At 38.3% G+C, this 14,407-nt stretch overlaps 1 long non-coding RNA gene across 1 annotated transcript; it reads left to right on the top strand.

The window, feature by feature from the left end:
• The first annotated feature begins 5,508 nt into the window (after positions 1-5,508).
• Positions 5,509-6,519, top strand: LOC138405460 (uncharacterized). Its single transcript, XR_011239196.1, has 2 exons — positions 5,509-5,651; positions 6,003-6,519. It is a non-coding gene; the product is annotated as an uncharacterized lncRNA (long non-coding RNA).
• Positions 6,520-14,407: the final 7,888 nt, after the last annotated feature.

The following is a 14,407-nucleotide window of genomic DNA, read 5'->3' as shown; positions in this document are numbered from 1 at the left end:
GTTGTAGATCTAGTCCATATAGACTGTATTTAAAGTTGTAGATCTAGACTATATAGGCTGTATTTAAAGTTGTAGATCTAGTCCATATAGACTGTATTTAAAGTTGTAGATCTAGACTATATAGGCTGTATTTAAAGTTGTAGATCTAAACCATATAGACTGTATTTAAAGTTGTAGATCTAGTCCATATAGACTGTATTTAAAGTTGTAGATCTAGTCCATATAGACTGTATTTAAACTTGTAGATCTAGACCATATAGACTGTATTTAAACTTGTAGATCTAGACCATATAGACTGTATTTAAAGTTGTAGATCTATTCCATATAGACTGTATTTAAAGTTGTAGATCTAGACTATATAGGCTGTATTTAAAGTTGTAGATCTAAACCATATAGGCTGTATTTAAACTTGTAGATCTAGACCATATAGACTGTATTTAAAGTTGTAGATCTAGACCATATAGACTGTATTTAAACTTGTAGATCTAGTCCATATAGACGGTATTTAAACTTGTAGATCTAGACCATATAGACGGTATTTAAAGTTGTAGATCTAGACCATATAGACTGTATTTAAACTTGTAGATCTAGACCATATAGACTGTATTTAAAGTTGTAGATCTAGTCCATATAGACTGTATTTAAACTTGTAGATCTAGACCATATAGACTGTATTTAAACTTGTAGATCTAAACCATATAGACTGTATTTAAACTTTTAGATCTAGACCATATAGACTGTATTTAAGGTTGTAGTTCTAAACCATATAGACTGTATTTAAACTTGTAGATCTAAACCATATAGACTGTATTTAAACTTGTAGATCTAGACCATATAGACTGTATGTAAAATTGTAGATCTGGTCCATATAGACTGTATTTAAAGTTGTAGATCTAAACCATATAGACTGTATTTAAAGTTGTAGATCTAGACCATATAGACTGTATTTAAGGTTGTAGATCTAGACCATATAGACTATATTTAAAGTTGTAGATCTAGACCATATAGACTGTATTTAAACTTGTAGATCTAAACCATATAGACTGTATTTAAACTTGTAGATCTAGTCCATATAGACTGTATTTAAAGTTGTAGATCTAGACTATATAGGCTGTATTTAAACTTGTAGATCTAGACCATATAGACTGTATATAAACATGCAGATCTAGACCATATAGACTCTATATAAACTTGTAGATATAGAGCATATAGACTGTATATAAACGTGTAGATATAGATCAGACTACAGCATATAGACTGTATTTAAAGTTGTAGATCCAGACCATATAGACTATTTAAATTGCTAGATGCAGACCATATAAACTGTGGTCCTCTGGGTTTGTAGGAGTCTAGATCCTACAGGAAGCAGCCCGGTTCTCAGAGAGCCCAGAATGGGCTCCTGTGGACCACAGAGTACAGCAAGAACTTCATCGATCCAAGCAGTTGTAAGACTTTGCTCTTACCCGCAACAGACAGACCCCTTCAATCCACTGGCAGGCACAAAATACACACCACTTTTAGGAAAAAATATATATCCGCTGCAAACGGATGAAAGTCCCACCAAAGGCTCCAATACCGTTTTTGCCACCAGAGGCCCCAGAGACCCCAGGGCCATTTCTGCCACTAGAGGCCCCAATGCCATCTTCGCCACCAGAGGCCCCAGAGCCATCATGGTTGCCAGAGGCCCCAGAGTTATCTTTGCCATCAAAGGCCCCATTGCCATTTTGGTGCCCAAATGTCCCAGACTCATCAACATCGTCTCGATTCATCACCACTAACACATCTAATTTTGTGGTCCATCCACTGCAGCCCAGGGAGAGCCCTTTGAAAATACCTTCCACTTTTCGCTTTATTTGATATAGATGGCTTCCTTTTCCTCCCCGCAAACTTGTAGAAATAGACCATATAGACTGTATATAAACTTGTAGATATAGACCATATAGACTGTATTTAAACATGTCGATATAGACCAGACTACAGCATATATACTGTATTTAAAGTTGTAGATCCAGACCATATAGACTATTTAAATTGCTAGATGCAGACTATATAAACTGTATAAAGACTTAGAAATAGACCATAAAGACTGTATTTAAAGTTGTGGATCTAGACCATATAGACTGTATTTAAACTTGTAGATCTAGACCATATAGACTGTATTTAAACTTGTAGATCTAGACCATATAGACTGTATTTAAACTTTAAGATCGAGACTATATAGGCTATATTTAAATTGGTAGATATAGACCATATAGATTGCATTTAAACTTGTAGAAATAGACCATATTGTAGCATCCCCGGCTCTTAAACTGATGGTCCAAAGTTTTTATTGTAGGAACCTGGTACACTTGAACGCACTGTAAGAGCTATGAAAAAAAGTATAAAAATAAATGTAATTATCTTCTTCATGACCTTATTGTATGATAAATTCACTCAAAATGCAGTTGTCAGGTTTTTTGGAGTGGTAAACTCCGTGGTGGGGGATATACCATCCTTCCTCCCTTCCCTTGATCATGAACTTTCTCTGCCTCACCATTTCTGATGATTTCATTCATAAACTTTACATATTCAATTCAATTCAATTCAATATTATTTATATAGCGCCAATTCATAATTTACATTATCTCAAGGCACTTTACATTTAAAGGTCAAGACCTTAAAACAATATTAACGTAGAGAAACCCAACAGTTCCCACAATGAGCAAGCACTGTGGGGAGGAAAAACTCCCTCATTAACAGGGAGAAACCTCTGGCAGAACCAGGCTCAATGTGGGCGGTCATCTGCCTCGACCGGTTGGGGTGAGGAAAGAAAAGTAAGGGGGGAGGAAAGGAGAGATGGGTGGAAAGCGGGGGAGAGAAGAGAGAGATGAGGTGGAGAGAGAGAGACCGGGAACAATTGGGCACCAATCACTATCAGGGCTGACTATAACAATAACAATGTAGTGATCTACAACAGGATTATATATATTAATGAAATTACTGATTTGTTGTAATTAATGCTAGCAATGGTGATGGTAGTCGTTGTTGTCCTGCAGTCCCGGTGCCAGAGTTATCTGAAACGAGATAGAGGGATGAAGGGATGGTTCAGGACTCACCTGATCCAGCCCTAACTATAGGCTTTGTCAAAGAGGAAGGTTTTTAGTTTTACTTTAAATGCTGGGACAGTGTCTGCCTCCTGAACCCAGAGTGGGAGCTGGTTCCATAGGAGAGGAGCCTGATAGCTAAATGTTCTACCTCCTGCTCTACTCTTACAGACTCTTGGAACCACTAGAGAGCCTGTGTTTTGGGAACGAAGTGATCTACTTGGATAATAAGGTGTTATCAGCTCTATCAACATAGTGTTCTTTGTACTTGTCATCCTTCACCAGCTTTCTTTTAAGGTGACTGAGCCATACCATGGCCTGTTGCTTATTGTCAGGGAGATAGGGTCTCTCTTTAAAGGGGAGTGGCATCTCGTAATGTCCATGAATGTTCTTCTGAATTCCATACTTTAACATATCCAGGAAGCGGATGTCATCCTGAGACACAGTCTTTCCGTCTTTGCTAGCGTCCTTAAAGTCAGACTCGAGAACCCTAAGTGCCTCTGCTGGAGTCACTGGAAGAAGTTCTTTGACAGCAACTCTGTGGCACATATTAGTGAGGTTTGGTGAGTCATGGTGTGGTGATGAACAGCCTACAATGCTCCACCCTAGGTCCATCCAAACTGCATATGGTTCACTATTTCCTCCAAGGATTATCTGCCGTGGTGCCAGCGCCCTTGAGCAATTGTAGCCGATCAACAGACCGACTTCACACTCCAGCTGTGGTGGGATTTAATCTGCTATTTTCATTAAATGATTCCAGTGCCGTGCCGTGTCACAGGTAGGAATGTGTGTTCGATTCACTGGTATACAGTCCTTGGTGTAAACAGGAGGGAGATCAATGGGGATTGTAGAGCTGTAACCTATCACTCTCAGACCTGATACTCTTTGACTATGCATTAATGAATCCTTTCCTGTCATTGTTGTTAGCTTCAGCCTTACAGGATGTGTTTCAGTCTGCAGACTATCACTAACTTCTTGGTCAATGAAGACTGTATCACTTTGGGTATCAAGCAAGGCATAAATAAGCCTTTCTATGCCTGGATTGCTAACGGAGGAATCCCACACTGGTACTATCATCAAAGTAGTAGTAGTTGGTTCCTTAGTCTCCACACTGAGAGACAATGTGGTTGCTGTTTCCTCTGTGGTGCTTTGATTTAAGACTGACGTGGTTTTGGCTTTAATGTAGTTGTCATCATGGAGAAGCGTAGGATGTCTTCCTTTACAGCTATCACATGAATGTCTATTGCGGCAGTCCTTGGCATTATGGCCTGACCTCAGGCAGCCATAGCAAAGTTTCTTTCCTTTCACATATTCCCGTCGTTCCTCCAGAGCTTTCCTTTTGAACTCAGGATAGCGATGAAGATGATGTTTACTGTCTTGACAAAACATACATGGTGGCTTTAAACCTGTTTTTAACTGTCCCTGAGTTTCAGTCTCTGTAACTATCTGTGTATGGAGAACACTGGATTTGAACTTCTTTTCTTTCAGATGACGTCTGTCTGTCAGGCTACAGCATATAGACTGTATTTAAAGTTGTAGATCCAGACCATATAGACTATTTAAATTGCTAGATGCAGACCATATAGACTATTTAGGTTGCTAGATGCAGACCATATAAACTGTATAAAGACTTAGAAATAGACCATAAAGACTGTATATAAACGTGTAGATATAGACCAGACTACAGCATATAGACTGTATTTAAATTGGTAGATATAGATCATATAGACTGTATATAGACTTAGTAACAGACAATATAGACTGTATTTGAAGTTGTAGATCTACACCATATAGACTGTTGTGGCAGTAGACCATGCCACAGGGTTCCAACCATGACAGCCAGAGACGAACCAGTCACACCATTTGGGGCTCAGCAACATCTTTTTATTTAAACTTTTACACAAGTCACAAAACACTTAACTTAAAGGGTCCAGCACTTTCTGCTGGACCTTTAGCTTCGCCCAGTCTCTTCCCCAGTGTGTGTTCCTCTGAGGCAGCTCTGCTGCTGCCTTTTCAAGCATTAGGATAAATCGGCTAACAGCTCTCATCTGTGGTGCAGGTGAAGGTGCTCTCCCAGCCCCTTCACCTCCACAACTGTATATAAATGTGCAGATCTAGACAAAATAGACTGTATTAAAATTTGTAGATCTAGACCATAATGACTGTATATGAACTTGTAGATCTAGATCATATAGACTGTATATAATCTTAGATCAAGACTATATAGACTGTATTTAACTTGTAGATATAGACCAAATAGACAGCATATAAACTTAGATATAGATTAGCCTTGTTATCCCAAAAGTGTGAAATGTTCAAAGGTTCAAAGGCTTTATTTGTCATCTGCACAACAGATACAGCGTACATGTTGGCAATGAAAATCTTAAATCCCAGGCACCTCAAGCAGCTCAACATGTGATAGTGTCAGAAGATAATAAAATAAGAGTAACTAAAAATACAAAATACCAATACACTAGTGCAAATAAACAAGAAAGTACAATGTCATTAACTAGTGCAAAAAATAAAATAAACATCAAAAGGTGCCAATAAACATTATAAGGTGCTAAGGTGAATATAAACATGTGCAGTCATGATTTAGCTGCAGTTATCGGGAGGTATGAACAGATATGAATTATTGCACTCATTTATTTTTATGTAGCTTAGAAATATGATGAAAGGGAATAGAAAGATGTAGCAGAATGAGAATTATTATAGACTAAATAAATAAATATAGTTCTTTGTGTGTATGAATATTACAATGTGTAAATGAATATGTTGCTATAAACAGATGTAGTGACTTTCACAGAGCTCAGGATTTCAACAGTCTTATAGCCTGAAATGTGGACATTCTAAACAGGCATGTTTATTTCTGTAGTAGTTTAATTTGAATTGACAAAAACCAACCTTTATGTCCAACAGTCGACTCTGGAGGAGCTTTTAAATACCACAGGCCTGAACGTGAAGGATTCCTCCCTTATGAACCGTAGATGGAGACTTGAATGTAGAATTTTGAAGGGTGGGCCACCTAACTTAATCTGCAAGAGTCACAAATACACAGTCCCCTCCCAACCCAACAAAGCAACTTGAAGCCTATACAGAATTACAATGACTTCTAGTAAAGAGACTTGTTACCACACTCCCTGGGAAAACAGAACATCTGGCTACATCTGAAGACTAGTTCTGAAGCTGCAAAGCATAGTGTCCATCTTGTTGGGTGCACCTAGAAGTTTCCTACTCAAGTCCTTTTGTGCCGGCGCTGAAAAACTAAAGGGTTGGGGTATACACGCAATCGGCTGCACAGGAGAGCATCCAGTCGAGCATCCAGAGAAAAGTGTTGCCCCTGTCCCCACCCCAAGAAAAACCCTTGACTGAACACTACTGCAGTGTTTGACAACAACTTCATGAACATTACAAATAAAATGTTATGGAGAGCTGATGTGCATGCAACATGTTGAGTTACACATTTAAGCCATGGTGTTTAAGAAAAATCAAGGGAACCGAAATTACTTAACTTAGCACCCATGAGTCTGAAGTAATGCAGTATTAGCGAGACAAGCTTGCAGCTCTTGATCTTAATGTGACTGGATTCTCAGTGTTCCATCACAGGTTAGGCCATCCCAGATGACATACAAAGACAATTTGGGCAATTAAACCTGAGAAACCAAAGGGAAAAGAAAAAAGGCACACACACAAACAGAGAGCGGGGCTTCTGCGAAGGACGTCAGGGATTCAGATTTAAGCTCAAGCACACAAGGGGTTGGTACTTCATTCAGGGGCCACACTCATATTTGCTGACAGCTTCCACAGATTGTTTTGCATTCAGAGGCAGGCGAGATCAAGTGGACAGACAAAAATGATCTGAAACAAAGAGTGATCTACAAAACACACCCACCACACAATACTCAAAGATTTGAGGTCTACTCATCTTTTGGTTTAAGATGCAAAGCAGTAGGGCCCATTTTCATTTTGAAAAGTTAAGCCAGCATCTTACTACATGCTCCAGGTTAGATGACTTCACTCGTGCTTGAACCAGTCTTGCACTCTTATTTCTGTGAAGAGAAGTGCAGGGATACACCCAAGCAAAACCAATAGCAATATAAATTGCTGCAACACATTTGCACTGCATTTCAGACCAAATTGAAGCTGCACCATGCACAGCTTTCCTCAGCTACTGAGTTTTTTTACTTCACGCATTTGCGCGATTTCAGAACTTCATATGAAAAACCTACCACTTGCACAGTTGCACAAGGGCTAGCAGCTGAGGGCTAATCACTTCAATCTATTGATCAAAAAGCAACCTGACTCCCATTGATCTCACTGCATGTTGGTTGAGATGATTCCTGTGTTGTCTTAGGTAGACTGCATTCTTCCTGCAGACTGTTCTGGTCACTCTGTGCTGCTACTCTGCCCTGTGCCTCTGGCTCCCTCTGGTGTACACTCGCCAAAAGCTGCTGCTTCCTGTTCTCTTGGATCCCTGTGCTCCTCCCGCCATGCTTTATGGTCCTGTCCTGCCTGGCACTACTCTAGTCCTCCCATGCCCAATGGTCCTGTCCTGCCTGCCCCCCCTCTGGTCCTCCAAGAATCCCATTACCTCACTCCATGCTGGTCCTGCAATCTTCCTCTAATAACTACGTCCATTCCTCCCTATGATAACTAAGTCCATTTTCCCCAAGAAAAATAGTCTTCCCTCTTCTCTAATGAAGTAAAAAAGCTTGACAGTTGAAAAAAGTCCATATAGAATAACCTCACCTGTGATTCCTTGTGCTACAGCTCTGGTATGAGCTTGACTTCCTTCCAAGTTGCTTTTAAGACTGTAGCTTTCCTTTGTTTAAATCAAACGGTATTGCTTGAATGTAAAAGAGAAATTAAGGTGGTTATATGAGCTTTGCTTCTTTTCAATCTGCCTTTATGACTGTAGCTTTCCTTTGTTATTTCTTCGATCAAAGCAAAGACTATTACTTGAAAGTAAAAAAAGTTTTACAAAAAGTTTTCAAAAATACTAGACAGTGGTATTGACTTATGAGTCTAACAGGTCCTAGTGTTTTCTTGTTATTCATGATAAAGTTTTATGTTAAAATGTAAAATTAAAAAAAACATTATATTTTTTATCACAATTGTTTTACAACCACATTGGAGAAAAAACATAAGGAAAAAGCCTCCCCCATAATACCCTTCCCCAAATACAAGCAGTACAACACTACAAGACAATCACTGGTATTACAGTAATCAAAAGTACAACTGCCTTCAGAGGGACAACTGTTTGACTATCAATACAATTTAAAGTGCAAACCTTTTTCCAGAAGGAGCTTTTAAATACCAAAGGCCTGAACGCGAAGGATTCTTCCCTTATGAACCGTAGATGGAGACTTGAATGTAGAATTTTGAAGGGTGGGCCACCTAACTTAATCTGCAAGAGTCACAAATACACAGTCCCCTCCCAACCCAACAAAGCAACTTGAAGCCTATACAGAATTACAATGACTTCTAGTAAAGAGACTTGTTACCACACTCCCTGGGCGGTCTAATAGTTCTAATGAATTTTAAGACAAAAACCAAAACAATCATCAAAGTACTGCTCCATGACACATAGGTATAACATTCAATACACACTGAAAATCATTGAGTGACACATGGACACTGGGCTTAATTTAGCAATGTGAGATAATAAATGATAGAAATTAAATAAAAATCCATGTCTTATGGCCATTCACCTGCTTTGGCACGGAACCTGATGTCTCAGATGGCAGGTTCTGTTTTCTTTTTGTAGGTCTGGGGCAGTCTGCATTGAAACGGCTGGAGCCGGGTGAGGAGCCAGATGAGGAGCTAGATGAGGAGCTGGGTGAGGAGCCAGATGAGGAGCAGGGTGAGGAGCATGGTGTGGAGTAGGGTGAAGAGCCAGGTGAGGGTTTGGGTTTAGGGCTGCTGATGTGGGTTAGTGTTGGGACCATCCTCAGAATCCACCTCAGGCTGTAAGGCTGGTTGGGGTTTGGCTCCTGGACAATCATCCACACATAGTTCTAATGAATTTGAAGACAAAAACCAAAACAATCATCAAACTACTACTCCATGTCACGTGAGTATAACATTCAATACACACTGAAAATCATTGTGAGTGACACATGTACACTGGGCTTAACTTAGTAATGTTAGATGATAAATTATAGAAATTAAATTAAAATCATTATCTTAAAGACAAGCTATAAAAAAAATAATCTAAAAACGCGGTTTCAATCAAATCTATCAGCTGTAAAATAAATTTTATTTAATTTGTTGACATTACATGTATTTCAAAACCATTTCAACTTCAAACAATGGTTTGATTTGATAATTATTGTTTTTTATCAATAGCTGTTGGTCTAAATTGTTCTCATGCTCGAGAAAAAAAACCTGAGCATTTTTCCAAGTATAATTTAGTTAGAACAAGTCTCACAGAAACCTGTTTTCACATCATAATAGCAGCACAAGTAATACCGACTCCTGAAAGTCTGAAAAAACAATGCGTAGGAGAACAACACAGGATAAAAGAAATTAAAACTGACCATTTCCACGTTGGACATGCTTCAGCTGGTGTCTGTAGCATATGAAAGATGTGTATGGACAGTTTTTCCAAAATGTTGCTGGATCTGTTAATATTCAAATTGGAATTAATTTCAAATACAAATACAAACTGTCATCCTTGCTTTTCAGGTAAAATTCTAAAAGTCACAACCTGAGCTCAAACTTATAAAGGACTGAAGATTTAAAAGCAAAATACTTTGGTTTTAAAGTTTGTGTTCAGTCTCCATAGTAACAGCTCATTAAAGCTGTGTCTCTCACAAACATTTATACACATTGTTCAGTTATCATCATTCAACATATATGTAGGAGCCATTTCACTATTTATTTAAGAAGTTATTCTAATGCCTGCTTTGTTTATGTTTCCCTGAGCTATTGTGCCCTCTGCAGGTCGAAAGGCCATAAATAGGAGAGTGACCTGGTGGAGGTGTGGCTGACTGGAACCACACAGCTTTTTGACCTTGCTGTTTGAGTGTTTGCTTGCTTTTGTTTGCTGAGGATAGGCCTCACTGCTGCTTTGTACACTTAAAGGTTTTTTGGCCTTGATTTATTTATACTACAAAACTACAAGTTGTCACGTTCATTTATCAATAAACCAACCATTGGAATTTACCTGGACCTCTTTGGATCTCCCTTCATTCAAATCAACAAGCGTCAAAGAACCCCCAGTCAACACCTTTTCTAAATAAATGGTCACTATAATATATATGTTCTTCTATATATTATATGTATCTTTAGAAATAACTGGAACAATTTTTTCTATTATCGTGGCAAAAGCATCTCTATCATAATACAAACAGGAAATACAAATAGGAAGAATTCAAGGAGGCAGTGTAAGCTGATATTTATCTTTCTGTTTGTGACTGTCACTAGAGAAGACATGTCATCTGGGTGAAATGGACATATTCATTAACATGAGGACTGATATTTAGAAAAAGGATTATTTACCTACTGACACTTGAAGAAATGCTGCATACGGATAAAAAAAATCCTGTCATGTCCACTGTTGTTACTGTCTCCTGCCAGCCATTTTTGTCTATTGATGCATTCAACATATCTGTAGTGTCCTTTTGCAAATTATCAGTATCAGTTTAATTATATCACACTTACACTCTCTCTAACACACATATACACACCCATATATATATATATATATATATATATATATATATATATATATATATATATATATATTAAGAGAAAGACTCAAAAGGCAACTTAAAATAGTCTCAGTCTAAATAAATAGGTTCATATAAGCATTACATATACATAGCATATTATACTTATATTCATTTTGTATACCATACTGGCCTATTTACATGTAAACAGTCTGTATATGCATATATATGGATTTGTCCATTTCAACATCTCCTAAATGCTCAAATACTGTTTACATCCTCATGCAATTATCCTGTGCCACTGCACTTTATTCATATCCATTTCTTTACAAATTTCCATAGTGAAAATTGTATATTATGTACATATTCTGTATTTTTATGATTTAGTTTTATTATTCTATTGCCTTTTTTCTTATCTTCCTCTCTAAAAAGTTAAGAGCATAAACTTCACCTATGGTACATCATGAACCATAGGTAGTTGGTGAGATTTCAGATCAGTCATGAAGTGTGACCCTGTAGTACCTCACTCATCGTCCAGTTTACAGTTTCTAAGCTGCCATTTCCTATGTATGGGGTTAAAGCATTTCTTGATTGTATACTTTTACTTAATTAGGTTTTTAAATGCAAGACTTTTGCCCGTGGTGACCTACTCTTATTCTTTTGCATTTGTACTTTTGTGTGTCCTCCCTGTGTTTGTTCAGACTGTTCAGCAGAGTGGTGTCATTGTCACAGATCTGTGGTCGAGGTTTATAGTCCGTGGTGGTCTGTATCCCCTGCCACAGGCTCCTTGTGTAACAACCTCAGGCCTGAAAACTGGTGGACATGTTAGCCGGTCGAGCTGGATGGCGGAGTCTGGTATTGTTGAGCCATGTTTCCGTGAATACAAAATCACAGCACTCTCTCACAGTCTGCTGGGTTGCTCTCAGAAGGTGTATGTAGTCCAGTTTGTTGTCCAAGGAGCGTACATTGGCGAGAACGATGGACGGCATAGCAGGCTTGTGTGGATTAGCCGCTAGCCTGGCCTGGGGTCGATGTCGAAGCGGGCCGCCGGAGTAGACTATGCACGGTTCAAAGCAAAATAGAGCCAAAATGATCTTTCACCACAGTTTCAATATTTATCTGTCGAATATGTCACAAACATATATTTGCAACGCTTCCTATTGACTCCAGCATTTCTGTTGACTGAATCTATTAAATTGTTTTTCAGGTTTTATTATAATCGCAAGGCCAGAAAATGCGTCCTGGCATTTAGTTGGGTACATAACCCAGCTTTTACTCAAGGACATGCAGTGATCATATAGTAACCACACAGAGCAGCTCCACTGCAAAACTACAACACACACGATGCCAGTGTGAACAACTTTCTTTCTTTTTGTCACTTTGTGTACTGTGTGCTTTATGTGTATTGCTTGTATGTTTGTTGTATTGTGAAAAGGTTCAAACAAAAGAATCACAAACTATACAGAGGGAAATGGCATGTAGCCAATATTCTACCCACGGCTGGAAACAACTACCAATAGATATTAAATCTGCCTCAATCAAAACTGAAAACTTAACTCAGTTTGAGCAGAGCTTACATTCGAGCCTAATATTAAGGCTCTATGACGATTTTGAAAAATTGACACTTAAAGAGCCAAAAATTGGCGGCCATCTTGAGTTTGAAGGTCAAAAATAGGTCAAATCAATAAATCTACATCATTTATGAATTTCTTGACCCAAATAGTCTCAGAAACCATGTATTATGCAGCACTGTGGGCCAAACCATTAAAAAGTTAATTTCCAGCTTGGCTGACGGTAGCCATTTTGGAAATAGAGCTCTCACAAAATTTCCCCACATTTTTGTGAGGGGCAGCTCAGCAAATTTTTTTCTTTAACCTTTATAGATGACAAATCCAGTGAGAAAGGAACCTTCGCTCTCCATGGTCACAGAACTGCTATAGATGACCCAACTAAAGGGTCAATTTACAGATGCAACTAACAGAATTACAAACAACACCATGTGACAAAAATATTTACAAAAGTAAATTCAATGTAGGCACAGTAAGTGAATGTTTACTTCAGTTTAAGAAGTAACTGTTTATAAAAGCAATATCAGTCAAGTTCCTGAGATGTAATGCGATGAAGGATTTCCTGTTTTTATACATTTATCCATATTCAAGGTCAATATAACAGGGCATGTTACATTATCTGTTTGCTGTTATCACTTAGTCAAAGCCAAAAGGAATTTGGCTCTAATTCCTTTTTACCCCCCCTGTAATTTTCAAAGGTTTACTTGTAGATATGAGATTTTCATGTCTTTTTTTGATGATCAAGTAGGTCTCCGTGTACAATACTGTGCTCATGTCTGTACTGTGTCTTAGTGTAGCAGGTTTAGGATATAGTTTATTCATTTACACAAGTTTCTGTGCCTGGTAAATTACAAGTAAATTGAAATGGTCCCACCATTCTGCTGTTGCAAGCTTGCAGAAGATGGGATTTCCAAGCTGTTTTGTAGTAGCATTATCTCCTCACAAAGTCAACATAAATAACAACAGGAGACACAATTAAGAGTTTGAGTTTGTCTAGAAGACCCAACATATTTATTCTCTCTGTGCCATCCAAAACCTGAAGTGTCAGACACTGGGTCTGATCTTATCACCTAAATTCACACTTTTAACTAGATATTAAGATGCATGTGCATCTGAAAAAGTACATATGCACCAGAATAATGAAAGCATTTGTAATTTGTTCAAGTGTCTGAAATCACTAGTATTTAAAGCAACAGAGGCCACTGCAGCCACATGAGATGATTCATTTTGTTGAACTCCAAGTCTCAGCAGTTTAGTGGTGTTGCACCCGGGCTAGGGGAAACATGAGCATAACATGTAGTTTGGTTCCCCTCTTGGTTAGCTACCAGGACTGCTCTTTTAACAATATTATTTAGAGGCTTTCAAAACAGAAGATTATCAGACAACACAGCGCTCTGACTCCAATCACCAGCTGCGACCTGAAACTCCACACACAGACAAAACACAAAACAGAGTGAACAGCACCACCCTTAGCAGAGAGGGAGAACAGCATAAATCACACATTCATGTACAGAAAACAAAACCTCTCAATCACTTGAGTGGATCTCTGACTGCATAGTTTACAACATGGCTGACTGGTGTTAATTACTTATGATCTCAGGCTTCCAGAATCACAAGTGCTATTGCTTTTTAGTGTCTTATTAGTCTTTTTAACTGATCAACAGGTCAGCATTACTCTTGAATTTGCTGGGCCTGATTCTGGAATTTCAAGCTGCTACTATACTTTGTAAAACACATTTCATAAGAGATTAAGCCCGCTCATCAATGTGACTTAGGGCAAGAGCTATTTAAAGTCAGTGTTCCATCAGAATGATTTTTGATGCTGTTTTATGGTAAACTAATAATAATGTTAAGCAGGTAATGTCCTTAATGGAGAGTCTATAAAGGTACATCTTATCTCATCTTGTATATAAGCATTTGCTTTTGCCTTAGCCTACTCGGTCACTGTATAATGTAAGTTTAGACTTTGTTTACATGAGGACATGGGTTTTACAACGTAATCAGGAGAGTGGAGCTGTCAGTCAAACCCAGTGAGTCCACACATGTCGAATCAGAAAACGCCTGTCTGTGAACATATTAAATG

Source organism: Paralichthys olivaceus, chromosome 18 (genome assembly GCF_024713975.1).
Source record: "Paralichthys olivaceus isolate ysfri-2021 chromosome 18, ASM2471397v2, whole genome shotgun sequence".
In the NCBI taxonomy this organism is placed as follows: Eukaryota; Metazoa; Chordata; class Actinopteri; order Pleuronectiformes; family Paralichthyidae; genus Paralichthys; species Paralichthys olivaceus.
The sequence above is the reverse complement of the archived record's forward strand: the minus strand, read 5'-3'. Positions and strand labels throughout refer to the sequence as shown.